Source organism: Drosophila ficusphila, unplaced genomic scaffold, assembly GCF_018152265.1.
Source record: "Drosophila ficusphila isolate 14025-0441.05 unplaced genomic scaffold, ASM1815226v1 contig_412, whole genome shotgun sequence".
NCBI classification, from domain to species: Eukaryota; Metazoa; Arthropoda; class Insecta; order Diptera; family Drosophilidae; genus Drosophila; species Drosophila ficusphila.
The window spans coordinates 21,288-38,249 of record NW_025064326.1 but is presented as its reverse complement, the minus strand read 5'-3'; the positions used below and the strand labels follow the sequence as shown (position 1 = coordinate 38,249).

The 16,962-nt window shown below is 35.2% G+C and overlaps 1 long non-coding RNA gene across 3 annotated transcripts; it reads left to right on the top strand.

Moving 5' to 3' along the window:
* The first annotated feature begins 1,451 nt into the window (after positions 1-1,451).
* LOC108091438 lies at positions 1,452-16,144 on the top strand. 3 transcript variants are annotated; one of them, XR_006245441.1, is made up of 9 exons: positions 1,452-1,526; positions 1,589-1,644; positions 1,741-1,881; positions 1,940-2,051; positions 7,768-7,830; positions 11,135-11,197; positions 12,965-13,027; positions 14,021-14,083; positions 15,850-16,144. It is a non-coding gene; the product is annotated as an uncharacterized LOC108091438 (long non-coding RNA). The 3 variants fall into 3 exon arrangements; XR_006245442.1 differs by lacking the exon at positions 12,965-13,027; XR_006245443.1 differs by lacking the exon at positions 14,021-14,083.
* The last annotated feature ends 818 nt before the right edge of the window (positions 16,145-16,962 follow it).

Below are 16,962 nucleotides of genomic sequence, written 5' to 3'. Positions count from 1 at the left end.
TATACACATAAAAAAAATATATTGCTTTTTATTTTAGCCATATTTAAATTTTAATGCTAACTCCAAGTTTCCTACAATTCTAAGAGTACTTAATAATAATCGTATTTATACTGCTCCAGAAAATTATTAAGGAAAAGTCCTATTCTTCATGGATTCTAAGTTCCTTGTCCAGTTATAGTTTTCACTTTCCCCACAGTCTACTCTTCTTCAAGCACAGTTAAATATCTACGTTTATTATCAAGTTAATGAGTTAACCACCAAACATTCCTCTTACATAATTTTTTTGTTGGGATTTTTTTGTTGTTGTATATTGTGTTGAAACACCTTTTGCAAGAAAATGCTGTGCGGCGTTAACAGCCATATGCGTTTCTATATACATATATATATATAAGAGACAAAAATTAGACAAATTTGGTCAAGGCTATTGAAAAAAGTGAGGGTTACTTTACCGTCTGTACTTCGCCCTCATATTTACTGGATTTTTATGCTAATTTGATGTATGAGTTTGTATGTATGTACTTGTGGGAGCATGTGGGAGCGCAAAAGGCTGGTGCCAGTGAGTTTTTAAATTAAATAAATACCATAATTTGTATACTTGTAAATTTATTAGGAATTAATTAAAAATAAATCCATTTTAGCGGAACGTCGAAAAAAATCAAACAATACAATCGCAGAGAAGTCGTGCAAAGAGCACCGTGGCAGCCCAAAATGCTGTAAATTTAAAAATTTATTCGAAATCAAAATCTATATACATATGTATTTGTTATTGTGTTATTAGTTGATCAAAAATAATAGATTACATACTTTTAAATATGTATATAGGTGTGAATGCCACCCGACTTAGAATTTTCTAACGAATTCTATATATAGATCATAGATAGATTTCTACTTACCGAGATAAAGACAAAAAAAACAAAGTTTTTTTTAATGATTTTATGGCATTTTTTGCATATGTTTTTTTTTATTTTGTTTGAGCAAGAAACGACTCACAGCCGAACAAAGTCAACCTAACGAAGTTATATTATATTGGTATTTAGCATTTTTTAATATTTTTTTTTCTTCAAGACTAATATGTCGAGAATATTGTGTGAAAATCTGAAGTCATTTAGAGTCAACCTAACGAAGTAACAGCGATTTAACATGCCGAATTTGAACAATTGTCCAAGGCAGGTGAGTCGAAACTTGTGCTATTATATTTAAGTAGCCGTTGTGCAGTTGGCGATAAGGAGAGCCTAGAATGCAGTCAGGACCCCAATTTTTGGGAGAGCTGTCTAGGTAAGGACCCTCGCTCGCCTGGCATGCCAACAGCAAGGCCTTTGAACTTCATAATGAGGAGAGCCGAGTTGGCACAGCAAGGACCCCAGTCCCCCCTGTATTTGAATTTAGCTTTTTTTATATTTTTTTCTTAAATCAAACAGGTGGTTGTGTTCTTGGGTGTCGTTTCGTGGAGCGTGCCGTGGCTAGTGGATATCGCCAAGCTGGTCGATTTGGTCACATTGGCAGTATTTGTGGCCAGAAATTGGCAAGTAGGTTTTAAATAGGAAAAATTTTTAATTAAAACTACAATGTTTTTGTTATTAAATTGTAGATTCTGGCATCTGGATGGAGTAGGCACTCGGCATTGGAGGCAGTGGCAGCAGAACGGTGAGTAAATCTTATTTTGCACCTGTTTTGCGTGTTACAATTGCTGTTTGTTTACATTTTTCTTGGTGTTGGTGCCGCTTTTATTGTTGCTTAAAGGTAGCTAGCAGGTAAGTGTAATATTTGTTATGATTTCCACCTCTACGGAGGGCCTCCAAAGAAGGCGCACATCCCTTGCAGCAGCAAGGCATGGAGCAGCCAATGACGGGGCTGCGAAAGACCAGTGAGAGGACTCGTATGGTGAGTATTTTAGATCTTGTGAATTATACTCTAAATAATATATTTCTTTCAATTTCAGGATTCATTGAATTATGATCAAGGACTCTAGTTCCAGTTCCTATAGCGTGTCGCAGGCTGGTCACGCTTGTAGATCACTGCCCATCAGCAAAGCTCCAGCAAGTCCAAGGCAGGTGAGTCGAAACTTGTGCTATTTTATTTAAGTAGCCGTTGTGCAGTTGGCGATGAGGAGAGCCTAGAATGCAGTCAGGACCCCAATTTTTGAGAAAACTGTCTAGGTAAGGACCCTCGCTCGCCTGGCATGCCAACAGCAAGGCCTTCGAACTCCATAATGAGGAGAGCCGAGTTGGCACAGCATGGACCCCAGTCCCCCCTGTATTTCTATTCAGCTTTTTTTTTCTATTTTTTTTCTTTAAGACTAATATGTCGAGAATATTGTGTGAAAATTTGAAGTCATTTAGAGTCAGCCTAACGCAGTTACAGCGATTTAACAGGCCGAATTTGAACAAATTTTTTCGTATACTAAGTATATTAAATGCGCTCCCCGCGCAGCTCCCCCTCTATTTGTATTTAGCAATTTTTTAATATTTTTTTTCTAACAGACCAATATGTTGAGCACATTGTGTAAAATTTTTGAGTCTTTTAGAGTCAAACTAACGGAGTTACAGCGCTTTCAACGACCGAATGTGGTCAAATTTTTCGGTATAAAATCACTTTTTTGCGCGCGCCGCGCAATTTCGACCTCTTATTTATATGTAAGATTTTTTTTAATATTTTTATCTGATAGACCAATATGTTGAGCACATTGTGTAAAATTGTTGAGTCTTTAAGAGTCAAACTAACGGAGTTACAGCGTTTCAACGACCGAATGTGGTCAAATTTTTCGGTATAAAATCACTTTTTTGCGCGCGCCGCGCAATTTCGACCTCTTATTTATATGTAAGATTTTTTTTAATATTTTTATCTGATAGACCAATATGTTGAGCACATTGTGTAAAATTGTTGAGTCTTTTAGAGTCAAACTAACGGAGTTACAGCGTTTTCCCCGACCGAATGTGGTCGAATTTTTCGGTGTAAAATCACTTTTTTGCGCGCGCCGCGCAATTTCGACCTCTTATTTATATGTAAGATTTTTTTATATTTTTTTTCTTAAAGACCAATATGTTGAGAACATTGTGTAAAAATGTTGAGTCATTTAGAGTTAAACTAGCGGAGTTACAGCGTTTTAAACGACCGAATGTGGTCGAATTTTTCGGTATAAAATCCCTTTTTTTGCGCGCGCCGCGCAATTTCGACCTCTTATTTATATGTAGGATTTTTTTTAATATTTTTATCTGATAGACCAATATGTTGAGCACATTGTGTAAAATTGTTGAGTCTTTTAGAGTCAAACTAACGGAGTTACAGCGTTTTCCCCGACCGAATGTGCGTTAAATGTTGAGTCATTTAAAGTTAAACTAGCGGAGTTACAGCGTTTTAAACGACCGAATGTGGTCGAATTTTTCGGTATAAAATCAGTTTTTTGCGCGCGCCGCGCAATTTCGACCTCTTATTTATATGTAGGATTTTTTTTATATTTTTTTTCTTAAAGACCAATATGTTGAGAACATTGTGTAAAAATGTTGAGTCATTTAGAGTTAAACTAGCGGAGTTACAGCGTTTTAAACGACCGAATGTGGTCGAATTTTTCGGTATAAAATCCCTTTTTTTGCGCGCGCCGCGCAATTTCGACCTCTTATTTATATGTAGGATTTTTTTTAATATTTTTATCTGATAGACCAATATGTTGAGCACATTGTGTAAAATTGTTGAGTCTTTTAGAGTCAAACTAACGGAGTTACAGCGTTTTCCCCGACCGAATGTGCGTTAAATGTTGAGTCATTTAAAGTTAAACTAGCGGAGTTACAGCGTTTTAAACGACCGAATGTGGTCGAATTTTTCGGTATAAAATCAGTTTTTTGCGCGCCGCGCAATTTCGACCTCTTATTTATATGTAGGATTTTTTTAATATTTTTATCTGATAGACCAATATGTTGAGCACATTGTGTAAAATTGTTGAGTCTTTTAGAGTCAAACTAACGGAGTTACAGCGTTTTCCCCGACCGAATGTGGTCGAATTTTTCGGTATAAAATCACTTTTTTGCGCGCGCCGCGCAATTTCGACCTCTTATTTATATGTAAGATTTTTTTTATATTTTTTTTTCTTAAAGACCAATATGTTGAGCACATTGTGTAAAATTGTTGAGTCTTTTAGAGTCAAACTAACGGAGTTACAGCGTTTTCCCCGACCGAATGTGGTCGAATTTTTCGGTGTAAAATCACTTTTTTGCGCGCGCCGCGCAATTTCGACCTCTTATTTATATGTAAGATTTTTTTATATTTTTTTTCTTAAAGACCAATATGTTGAGAACATTGTGTAAAAATGTTGAGTCATTTAGAGTTAAACTAGCGGAGTTACAGCGTTTTAAACGACCGAATGTGGTCGAATTTTTCGGTATAAAATCCCTTTTTTTGCGCGCGCCGCGCAATTTCGACCTCTTATTTATATGTAGGATTTTTTTTAATATTTTTATCTGATAGACCAATATGTTGAGCACATTGTGTAAAATTGTTGAGTCTTTTAGAGTCAAACTAACGGAGTTACAGCGTTTTCCACGACCGAATGTGGTCGAATTTTTCGGTATAAAATCACTTTTTTGCGCGCGCCGCGCAATTTCGACCTCTTATTTATATGTAGGATTTTTTTTAATATTTTTATCTGATAGACCAATATGTTAAGCACATTGTGTAAAATTGTTCAGCGTTTTCCCCGACCGAATGTGGTCGAATTTTTCGGTATAAAATCACTTTTTTGCGCGCGCCGCGCAATTTCGACCTCTTATTTATATGTAAGATTTTTTTTATATTTTTTTTCTTAAAGACCAATATGTTGAAAACATTGTGTAAAAATGTTGAGTCATTTAGAGTTAAACTAGCGGAGTTACAGCGTTTTAAACGACCGAATGTGGTCGAATTTTTCGGTGTAAAATCACTTTTTTGCGCGCGCCGCGCAATTTCGACCTCTTATTTATATGTAAGATTTTTTTTATATTTTTTTTCTTAAAGACCAATATGTTGAGAACATTGTGTAAAAATGTTGAGTCATTTAGAGTTAAACTAGCGGAGTTACAGCGTTTTAAACGACCGAATGTGGTCGAATTTTTCGGTATAAAATCCCTTTTTTTGCGCGCGCCGCGCAATTTCGACCTCTTATTTATATGTAGGATTTTTTTTAATATTTTTATCTGATAGACCAATGTGTTGAGCACATTGTGTAAAATTGTTGAGTCTTTTAGAGTCAAACTAACGGAGTTACAGCGTTTTCCACGACCGAATGTGGTCGAATTTTTCGGTATAAAATCACTTTTTTGCGCGCGCCGCGCAATTTCGACCTCTTATTTATATGTAGGATTTTTTTTAATATTTTTATTTGATAGACCAATATGTTAAGCACATTGTGTAAAATTGTTCAGCGTTTTCCCCGACCGAATGTGGTCGAATTTTTCGGTATAAAATCACTTTTTTGCGCGCGCCGCGCAATTTCGACCTCTTATTTATATGTAAGATTTTTTTATATTTTTTTTCTTAAAGACCAATATGTTGAAAACATTGTGTAAAAATGTTGAGTCATTTAGAGTTAAACTAGCGGAGTTACAGCGTTTTAAACGACCGAATGTGGTCGAATTTTTCGGTATAAAATCACTTTTTTGCGCGCGCCGCGCAATTTCGACCTCTTATTTATATGTAGGATTTTTTTTTAATATTTTTATCTGATAGACCAATATGTTGAGCACATTGTGTAAAATTGTTGAGTCTTTTAGAGTCAAACTAACGGAATTACAGCATTTTAATAGACCGAATGTGGTCGAATTTTTTGGTATAAAATCACTTTTCTGCGCGCGCCGCGCAATTTCGACCTCTTATTTATATGTAGGATTTTTTTTTAATATTTTTATCTGATAGACCAATATGTTGAGCACATTGTGTAAAATTGTTGAGTCTTTTAGAGTCAAACTAACGGAGTTACAGCGTTTTCCCCGACCGAATGTGGTCGAATTTTTATACCCTTGCAGAGCAAAAGGGTATTATAATTTCAGTCAGAAGTTTGCAACGCAGTGAAGGAGACACCTCAGACCCCATAAAGTATATATATTCTTGATCAGCATCACCATCTGAATCGAAATATGTATGTACGTCTGTCCGTCTGTCCGTCTGTCCGTTTCCGCGCAAACTAGTCTCTCAGTTTTAAAGCTATCGTGCTGAAACTTTCCCAAAAGTTGTATAGTTGTTGCACGCAGTATATAAGTCGGAACGGGCCGGATCGGCCGACTATATCGGATAGCTCCAATACAAGAGAATGAAATTAAAAATTCTCACTCTGTTGTTTTTGATCAGATCGACTTGAATTCTTCAAGATGGCGTTTTCTAACTGTTATTGAATTTCGGATTAAATTTGAACAAAATCGGATAACTCTATCATATAGCTGCCATAGGACAGATCAAAAAATATATATAGAATTAATGGAAATAAATTGATAGCATCGTTGTTTTTTATCCCACGAGCATGATTTTTTGAATATCAAGTTTTTTAACAACCCTTATATTGAGAAAAAAGTTTCATAAAAATCGGACAACTATATCTTATAGGTGCCATAGGAAAGATCGAAAAATCTATATAGAAATAACGGAAATAAAATTATAACATCGTTGGTTTTTATTTGATAAGCATGATTTTTGAAATTTAAAGTTTTCTAACGACTCTTCAATTACGAATTAAATTTGATGAAAATCGGACAACTATATCATATAGCTCCCATATGATCTATTGTCGAAAATATGAAAAATGAATAGAAAAATCGTCTTAGCTTCGATGTTGTTTAGCGTTTATGTATTTTTTTCGCCATATTTGATGACTGCAAGGGTATATAAGCTTCGGCTTGCCGAAGCTAGCTTCCTTTCTTGTTCGGTATAAAATCACTTTTTTGCGCGCGCTGCGCAATTTCGACCTCTTATTTATATGTAAGATTTTTTTTATATTTTTTTTTTTTAAAGACCAATATGTTGAGAACATTGTGTAAAAATGTTGAGTCATTTAGAGTTAAACTAGCGGAGTTACAGCGCTTTAAACGACCGAATGTGGTCGAATTTTTCGGTATAAAATCCCTTTTTTTGCGCGCGCCGCGCAATTTTGACCTCTTATTTATATGTAGGATTTTTTTTAATATTTTTATCTGATAGACCAATATGTTGAGCACATTGTGTAAAATTGTTGAGTCTTTTAGAATCAAACTAACGGAGTTACAGCGTTTTCCACGACCGAATGTGGTCGAATTTTTCGGTATAAAATCACTTTTCTGCGCGCGCCGCGCAATTTCGACCTCTTATTTATATGTAGGATTTTTTTTTAATATTTTTATCTGATAGACCAATATGTTGAGCACATTGTGTAAAATTGTTGAGTCTTTTAGAGTCAAACTAACGGAGTTACAGCGTTTTCCTCGACCGAATGTGGTCGAATTTTTCGGTATAAAATCACTTTTTTGCGCGCGCCGCGCAATTTCGACCTCTTATTTATATGTAAGATTTTTTTATATTTTTTTTCTTAAAGACCAATATGTTGAGAACATTGTGTAAAAATGTTGAGTCATTTAGAGTCAAATTAACGGAGTTACAGCTATAATGCCGATGACAAGACAATATTAATGTTATTAAAATTACATTCACATTACATTAACATTACATTACATTAATATTGCCACGTCATCGGTAATTATAATTAAAAATTGTAAACGTAGTGTTGCACTTATTGTTTCCAAATTTAATTATGTTTTTAAAACATTCCCGTTGCAGGTAATGCTGATGCCTTCCAGCTTTTAGTGACCTATCGGATGCAGTGCCTCCAAACACTATAGGGTGAGTACCATTTTTTTTTAAATAAGTAATGCACTTCATCAATTGATACGTTACAGCGTTTTAAAAGACCAAATTTTAACGTCTGCTAGTACTTTAAATGCGCTCCCCGCGCAGTTCCCCCGTCTATTTGTATTTCGCAATTTTTAAATATTTTTTTTTTAAAGACCAATATGTTGAGAACATTGTGTAAAAATGTAGAGTCATTTAGTGTTAAACTAGCGGAGTTACAGCGTTTTCAACGACCGAATGTGGTCGAATTTTCGGTATAAAATCACTTTTTTGCGCGCGCCGCGCAATTTCGACCTCTTATTTATATGTAAGATTTTTTTAATATTTTTATCTGATAGACCAATATGTTGAGCACATTGTGTAAAATTGTTGAGTCTTTTAGAGTCAAACTAACGGAGTTACAGCGTTTTCCACGACCGAATGTGGTCGAATTTTTCGGTATAAAATCACTTTTTTGCGCGCGCCGCGCAATTTCGACCTCTTATTTATATGTAAGATTTTTTTATATTTTTTTTTCTTAAAGACCAATATGTTGAGCACATTGTGTAAAATTGTTGAGTCTTTTAGAGTCAAACTAACGGAGTTACAGCGTTTTCCCCGACCGAATGTGGTCGAATTTTTCGGTGTAAAATCACTTTTTTGCGCGCGCCGCGCAATTTCGACCTCTTATTTATATGTAAGATTTTTTTATATTTTTTTTCTTAAAGACCAATATGTTGAGAACATTGTGTAAAAATGTTGAGTCATTTAGAGTTAAACTAGCGGAGTTACAGCGTTTTAAACGACCGAATGTGGTCGAATTTTTCGGTATAAAATCCCTTTTTTTGCGCGCGCCGCGCAATTTCGACCTCTTATTTATATGTAGGATTTTTTTTAATATTTTTATCTGATAGACCAATATGTTGAGCACATTGTGTAAAATTGTTGAGTCTTTTAGAGTCAAACTAACGGAGTTACAGCGTTTTCCACGACCGAATGTGGTCGAATTTTTCGGTATAAAATCACTTTTTTGCGCGCGCCGCGCAATTTCGACCTCTTATTTATATGTAGGATTTTTTTTAATATTTTTATCTGATAGACCAATATGTTAAGCACATTGTGTAAAATTGTTCAGCGTTTTCCCCGACCGAATGTGGTCGAATTTTTCGGTATAAAATCACTTTTTTGCGCGCGCCGCGCAATTTCGACCTCTTATTTATATGTAAGATTTTTTTATATTTTTTTTCTTAAAGACCAATATGTTGAAAACATTGTGTAAAAATGTTGAGTCATTTAGAGTTAAACTAGCGGAGTTACAGCGTTTTAAACGACCGAATGTGGTCGAATTTTTCGGTGTAAAATCACTTTTTTGCGCGCGCCGCGCAATTTCGACCTCTTATTTATATGTAAGATTTTTTTATATTTTTTTTCTTAAAGACCAATATGTTGAGAACATTGTGTAAAAATGTTGAGTCATTTAGAGTTAAACTAGCGGAGTTACAGCGTTTTAAACGACCGAATGTGGTCGAATTTTTCGGTATAAAATCCCTTTTTTTGCGCGCGCCGCGCAATTTCGACCTCTTATTTATATGTAGGATTTTTTTTAATATTTTTATCTGATAGACCAATGTGTTGAGCACATTGTGTAAAATTGTTGAGTCTTTTAGAGTCAAACTAACGGAGTTACAGCGTTTTCCACGACCGAATGTGGTCGAATTTTTCGGTATAAAATCACTTTTTTGCGCGCGCCGCGCAATTTCGACCTCTTATTTATATGTAGGATTTTTTTAATATTTTTATTTGATAGACCAATATGTTAAGCACATTGTGTAAAATTGTTCAGCGTTTTCCCCGACCGAATGTGGTCGAATTTTTCGGTATAAAATCACTTTTTTGCGCGCGCCGCGCAATTTCGACCTCTTATTTATATGTAAGATTTTTTTATATTTTTTTTCTTAAAGACCAATATGTTGAAAACATTGTGTAAAAATGTTGAGTCATTTAGAGTTAAACTAGCGGAGTTACAGCGTTTTAAACGACCGAATGTGGTCGAATTTTTCGGTATAAAATCACTTTTTTGCGCGCGCCGCGCAATTTCGACCTCTTATTTATATGTAGGATTTTTTTTTAATATTTTTATCTGATAGACCAATATGTTGAGCACATTGTGTAAAATTGTTGAGTCTTTTAGAGTCAAACTAACGGAATTACAGCATTTTAATAGACCGAATGTGGTCGAATTTTTTGGTATAAAATCACTTTTCTGCGCGCGCCGCGCAATTTCGACCTCTTATTTATATGTAGGATTTTTTTTTAATATTTTTATCTGATAGACCAATATGTTGAGCACATTGTGTAAAATTGTTGAGTCTTTTAGAGTCAAACTAACGGAGTTACAGCGTTTTCCCCGACCGAATGTGGTCGAATTTTTCGGTATAAAATCACTTTTTTGCGCGCGCTGCGCAATTTCGACCTCTTATTTATATGTAAGATTTTTTTATATTTTTTTTCTTAAAGACCAATATGTTGAAAACATTGTGTAAAAATGTTGAGTCATTTAGAGTTAAACTAGCGGAGTTACAGCGCTTTAAACGACCGAATGTGGTCGAATTTTTCGGTATAAAATCCCTTTTTTTGCGCGCGCCGCGCAATTTTGACCTCTTATTTATATGTAGGATTTTTTTTAATATTTTTATCTGATAGACCAATATGTTGAGCACATTGTGTAAAATTGTTGAGTCTTTTAGAATCAAACTAACGGAGTTACAGCGTTTTCCACGACCGAATGTGGTCGAATTTTTCGGTATAAAATCACTTTTCTGCGCGCGCCGCGCAATTTCGACCTCTTATTTATATGTAGGATTTTTTTTTAATATTTTTATCTGATAGACCAATATGTTGAGCACATTGTGTAAAATTGTTGAGTCTTTTAGAGTCAAACTAACGGAGTTACAGCGTTTTCCTCGACCGAATGTGGTCGAATTTTTCGGTATAAAATCACTTTTTTGCGCGCGCCGCGCAATTTCGACCTCTTATTTATATGTAAGATTTTTTTTATATTTTTTTTCTTAAAGACCAATATGTTGAGAACATTGTGTAAAAATGTTGAGTCATTTAGAGTCAAATTAACGGAGTTACAGCTATAATGCCGATGACAAGACAATATTAATGTTATTAAAATTACATTCACATTACATTAACATTACATTACATTAATATTGCCACGTCATCGGTAATTATAATTAAAAATTGTAAACGTAGTGTTGCACTTATTGTTTCCAAATTTAATTATGTTTTTAAAACATTCCCGTTGCAGGTAATGCTGATGCCTTCCAGCTTTTAGTGACCTATCGGATGCAGTGCCTCCAAACACTATAGGGTGAGTACCATTTTTTTTTAAATAAGTAATGCACTTCATCAATTGATACGTTACAGCGTTTTAAAAGACCAAATTTTAACGTCTGCTAGTACTTTAAATGCGCTCCCCGCGCAGTTCCCCCGTCTATTTGTATTTCGCAATTTTTAAATATTTTTTTTTTAAAGACCAATATGTTGAGAACATTGTGTAAAAATGTAGAGTCATTTAGTGTTAAACTAGCGGAGTTACAGCGTTTTCAACGACCGAATGTGGTCGAATTTTCGGTATAAAATCACTTTTTTGCGCGCGCCGCGCAATTTCGACCTCTTATTTATATGTAAGATTTTTTTTAATATTTTTATCTGATAGACCAATATGTTGAGCACATTGTGTAAAATTGTTGAGTCTTTTAGAGTCAAACTAACGGAGTTACAGCGTTTTCCCCGACCGAATGTGGTCGAATTTTTCGGTGTAAAATCACTTTTTTGCGCGCGCCGCGCAATTTCGACCTCTTATTTATATGTAAGATTTTTTTATATTTTTTTTCTTAAAGACCAATATGTTGAGAACATTGTGTAAAAATGTTGAGTCATTTAGAGTTAAACTAGCGGAGTTACAGCGTTTTAAACGACCGAATGTGGTCGAATTTTTCGGTATAAAATCCCTTTTTTTCGCGCGCGCGCGCAATTTCGACCTCTTATTTATATGTAGGATTTTTTTTAATATTTTTATCTGATAGACCAATATGTTGAGCACATTGTGTAAAATTGTTGAGTCTTTTAGAGTCAAACTAACGGAGTTACAGCGTTTTCCCCGACCGAATGTGCGTTAAATGTTGAGTCATTTAAAGTTAAACTAGCGGAGTTACAGCGTTTTAAACGACCGAATGTGGTCGAATTTTTCGGTATAAAATCAGTTTTTTGCGCGCGCCGCGCAATTTCGACCTCTTATTTATATGTAGGATTTTTTTAATATTTTTATCTGATAGACCAATATGTTGAGCACATTGTGTAAAATTGTTGAGTCTTTTAGAGTCAAACTAACGGAGTTACAGCGTTTTCCCCGACCGAATGTGGTCGAATTTTTCGGTATAAAATCACTTTTTTGCGCGCGCCGCGCAATTTCGACCTCTTATTTATATGTAAGATTTTTTTATATTTTTTTTTCTTAAAGACCAATATGTTGAGAACATTGTGTAAAAATGTTGAGTCATTTAGAGTTAAACTAGCGGAGTTACAGCGTTTTAAACGACCGAATGTGGTCGAATTTTTCGGTATAAAATCCCTTTTTTTGCGCGCGCCGCGCAATTTCGATTTCTTATTTATATGTAAGATTTGTTTTAATATTTTTATCTGATAGACCAATATGTTGAGCACATTGTGTAAAATTTTTGAGTCTTTTAGAGTCAAACTAACGAAGTTACAGCGTTTTCCACGACCGAATGTGGTCGAATTTTTTTAGTATAAAATCACTTTTTTTGCGCGCGCTGCGCAATTTCGACCTCTTATTTATATGTAAGATTTGTTTTAGTATTTTTATCTGATAGACCAATATGTTGAGCACATTGTATACAATTTTTGAGTCTTTTAGAGTCAAACTAACGGAGTTACAGCTATAATGCCTATGACGTGGTAATATTAATGTTATTAAAATTACATTCACATTACATTAACATTACATTACATTAATATTGCCACGTCATCGGTAATTATAATTAAACATTTTAAACGTATTGTTGCACTTATTATTTCCAAATTTAATTATGTTTTTAACTCATTCCCGTTGCAGTTAATGCTGATCCCTTCCTGCGTTTAGTGGCCTATAGGATGCAGTGCCTCCAAACACTATAGGGTGAGTACTATTTTTTTAAAATAAGCGATGCACGTCATCAATTGATGCGTTACAGCGTTTTAACAGACCGAATTTTAACGTCTACAAGTACTTTAAATGCGCTCCCCACGCAGTTCCCCCGTCTATTTGTATTTCTCAATTTTTAAACATTTTTTTTCAAAAAGACCAATATATTGAGAATATTGTGAAAAAATGTTGAGTCATTTATAGTCAAACTAACGGAGATACAGCGTTTTAACAGTCAAACTAACGGAGTTACAGCGTTTTCAACGACCGAATGTGGTCGAATTTTTCAGTATAAAATCACTTTTTTTGCGCGCGCCGCGCAATTTTGACCTCTTATTTATATGTAGGATTTTTTTAATATTTTTATCTGATAGACCAATATGTTGAGCACATTGTGTAAAATTGTTGAGTCTTTTAGAATCAAACTAACGGAGTTACAGCGTTTTCCACGACCGAATGTGGTCGAATTTTTCGGTATAAAATCACTTTTCTGCGCGCGCCGCGCAATTTCGACCTCTTATTTATATGTAGGATTTTTTTTTATATATTTTTATCTGATAGACCAATATGTTGAGCACATTGTGTAAAATTGTTGAGTCTTTTAGAGTCAAACTAACGGAGTTACAGCGTTTTCCTCGACCGAATGTGGTCGAATTTTTCGGTATAAAATCACTTTTTTGCGCGCGCCGCGCAATTTCGACCTCTTATTTATATGTAAGATTTTTTTTATATTTTTTTCTTAAAGACCAATATGTTGAGAACATTGTGTAAAAATGTTGAGTCATTTAGAGTCAAATTAACGGAGTTACAGCTATAATGCCGATGACAAGACAATATTAATGTTATTAAAATTACATTCACATTACATTAACATTACATTACATTAATATTGCCACGTCATCGGTAATTATAATTAAAAATTGTAAACGTAGTGTTGCACTTATTGTTTCCAAATTTAATTATGTTTTTAAAACATTCCCGTTGCAGGTAATGCTGATGCCTTCCAGCTTTTAGTGACCTATCGGATGCAGTGCCTCCAAACACTATAGGGTGAGTACCATTTTTTTTTAAATAAGTAATGCACTTCATCAATTGATACGTTACAGCGTTTTAAAAGACCAAATTTTAACGTCTGCTAGTACTTTAAATGCGCTCCCCGCGCAGTTCCCCCGTCTATTTGTATTTCGCAATTTTTAAATATTTTTTTTTAAAGACCAATATGTTGAGAACATTGTGTAAAAATGTAGAGTCATTTAGTGTTAAACTAGCGGAGTTACAGCGTTTTCAACGACCGAATGTGGTCGAATTTTCGGTATAAAATCACTTTTTTGCGCGCGCCGCGCAATTTCGACCTCTTATTTATATGTAAGATTTTTTTTAATATTTTTATCTGATAGACCAATATGTTGAGCACATTGTGTAAAATTGTTGAGTCTTTTAGAGTCAAACTAACGGAGTTACAGCGTTTTCCCCGACCGAATGTGGTCGAATTTTTCGGTGTAAAATCACTTTTTTGCGCGCGCCGCGCAATTTCGACCTCTTATTTATATGTAAGATTTTTTTTATATTTTTTTTCTTAAAGACCAATATGTTGAGAACATTGTGTAAAAATGTTGAGTCATTTAGAGTTAAACTAGCGGAGTTACAGCGTTTTAAACGACCGAATGTGGTCGAATTTTTCGGTATAAAATCCCTTTTTTTGCGCGCGCCGCGCAATTTCGACCTCTTATTTATATGTAGGATTTTTTTTAATATTTTTATCTGATAGACCAATATGTTGAGCACATTGTGTAAAATTGTTGAGTCTTTTAGAGTCAAACTAACGGAGTTACAGCGTTTTCCCCGACCGAATGTGCGTTAAATGTTGAGTCATTTAAAGTTAAACTAGCGGAGTTACAGCGTTTTAAACGACCGAATGTGGTCGAATTTTTCGGTATAAAATCAGTTTTTTGCGCGCGCCGCGCAATTTCGACCTCTTATTTATATGTAGGATTTTTTTAATATTTTTATCTGATAGACCAATATGTTGAGCACATTGTGTAAAATTGTTGAGTCTTTTAGAGTCAAACTAACGGAGTTACAGCGTTTTCCCCGACCGAATGTGGTCGAATTTTTCGGTATAAAATCACTTTTTTTGCGCGCGCCGCGCAATTTCGACCTCTTATTTATATGTAAGATTTTTTTTATATTTTTTTTCTTAAAGACCAATATGTTGAGAACATTGTGTAAAAATGTTGAGTCATTTAGAGTTAAACTAGCGGAGTTACAGCGTTTTAAACGACCGAATGTGGTCGAATTTTTCGGTATAAAATCCCTTTTTTTGCGCGCGCCGCGCAATTTCGATTTCTTATTTATATGTAAGATTTGTTTTAATATTTTTATCTGATAGACCAATATGTTGAGCACATTGTGTAAAATTTTTGAGTCTTTTAGAGTCAAACTAACGAAGTTACAGCGTTTTCCACGACCGAATGTGGTCGAATTTTTCAGTATAAAATCACTTTTTTGCGCGCGCTGCGCAATTTCGACCTCTTATTTATATGTAAGATTTGTTTTAGTATTTTTATCTGATAGACCAATATGTTGAGCACATTGTATACAATTTTTGAGTCTTTTAGAGTCAAACTAACGGAGTTACAGCTATAATGCCTATGACGTGGTAATATTAATGTTATTAAAATTACATTCACATTACATTAACATTACATTACATTAATATTGCCACGTCATCGGTAATTATAATTAAACATTTTAAACGTATTGTTGCACTTATTATTTCCAAATTTAATTATGTTTTTAACTCATTCCCGTTGCAGTTAATGCTGATCCCTTCCTGCGTTTAGTGGCCTATAGGATGCAGTGCCTCCAAACACTATAGGGTGAGTACTATTTTTTTTAAATAAGCGATGCACGTCATCAATTGATGCGTTACAGCGTTTTAACAGACCGAATTTTAACGTCTACAAGTACTTTAAATGCGCTCCCCACGCAGTTCCCCCGTCTATTTGTATTTCTCAATTTTTAAACATTTTTTTTCAAAAAGACCAATATATTGAGAATATTGTGAAAAAATGTTGAGTCATTTATAGTCAAACTAACGGAGATACAGCGTTTTAACAGTCAAACTAACGGAGTTACAGCGTTTTCAACGACCGAATGTGGTCGAATTTTTCAGTATAAAATCACTTTTTTTGCGCGCGCCGCGCAATTTTGACCTCTTATTTACATGTAAGATTTGTTTTAATATTTTTATCTGATAGACCAATATGTTGAGCACATTGTGTAAAATTTTTGAGTCTTTTAGAGTCAAACTAACGGAGTTACAGCGTTTTCAACGACCGAATGTGGTCCAATTTTCGGTATAAAGTCACTTTTTGTTGCCACCTTTATAGTGTGACCATAGTTTCAGAGCAGCCACCTTTTGAGCGTGACCAATAGTTTCATAGCAGCCACCTTTTGAGAGTGACCAATAATTTCATAGCAGCCAGCTTTTGAGAGTGATCATAGTTTCAGATCAGCCAGCTTTTGAATGTGACCAGAGTTTCATAGCAGCCAGCTTTTGAGAGTGATCATAGTTTCATAGCAGCCACCTTTTGAGAGTGACCATAGTCAACACATTGGGGGCACCTGCTCATCCGCCCCTCCGCCTACTCTTGGAGGGCACCTGCTCCTCCGCCTACTCCTGGAGGGCACCTGCTCATCCACCTTCTCCTGGAGGGCTTCTCCGCCTACTCTTGGAGGGCACCTGCTCATCCACCTTCTCCTGGAGGGCACCTGCTCCTCCGCCTACTCTTGGAGGGCACCTGCTCATCCACCTTCTCCTGGAGGGCACCTGCTCATCCACCTTCTCCTGGAGGGCACCTGCTCATCCACCTTCTCCTGGAGGGCACCTGCTCATCCACCTTCTCCTGGAGGGCACCTGCTCATCC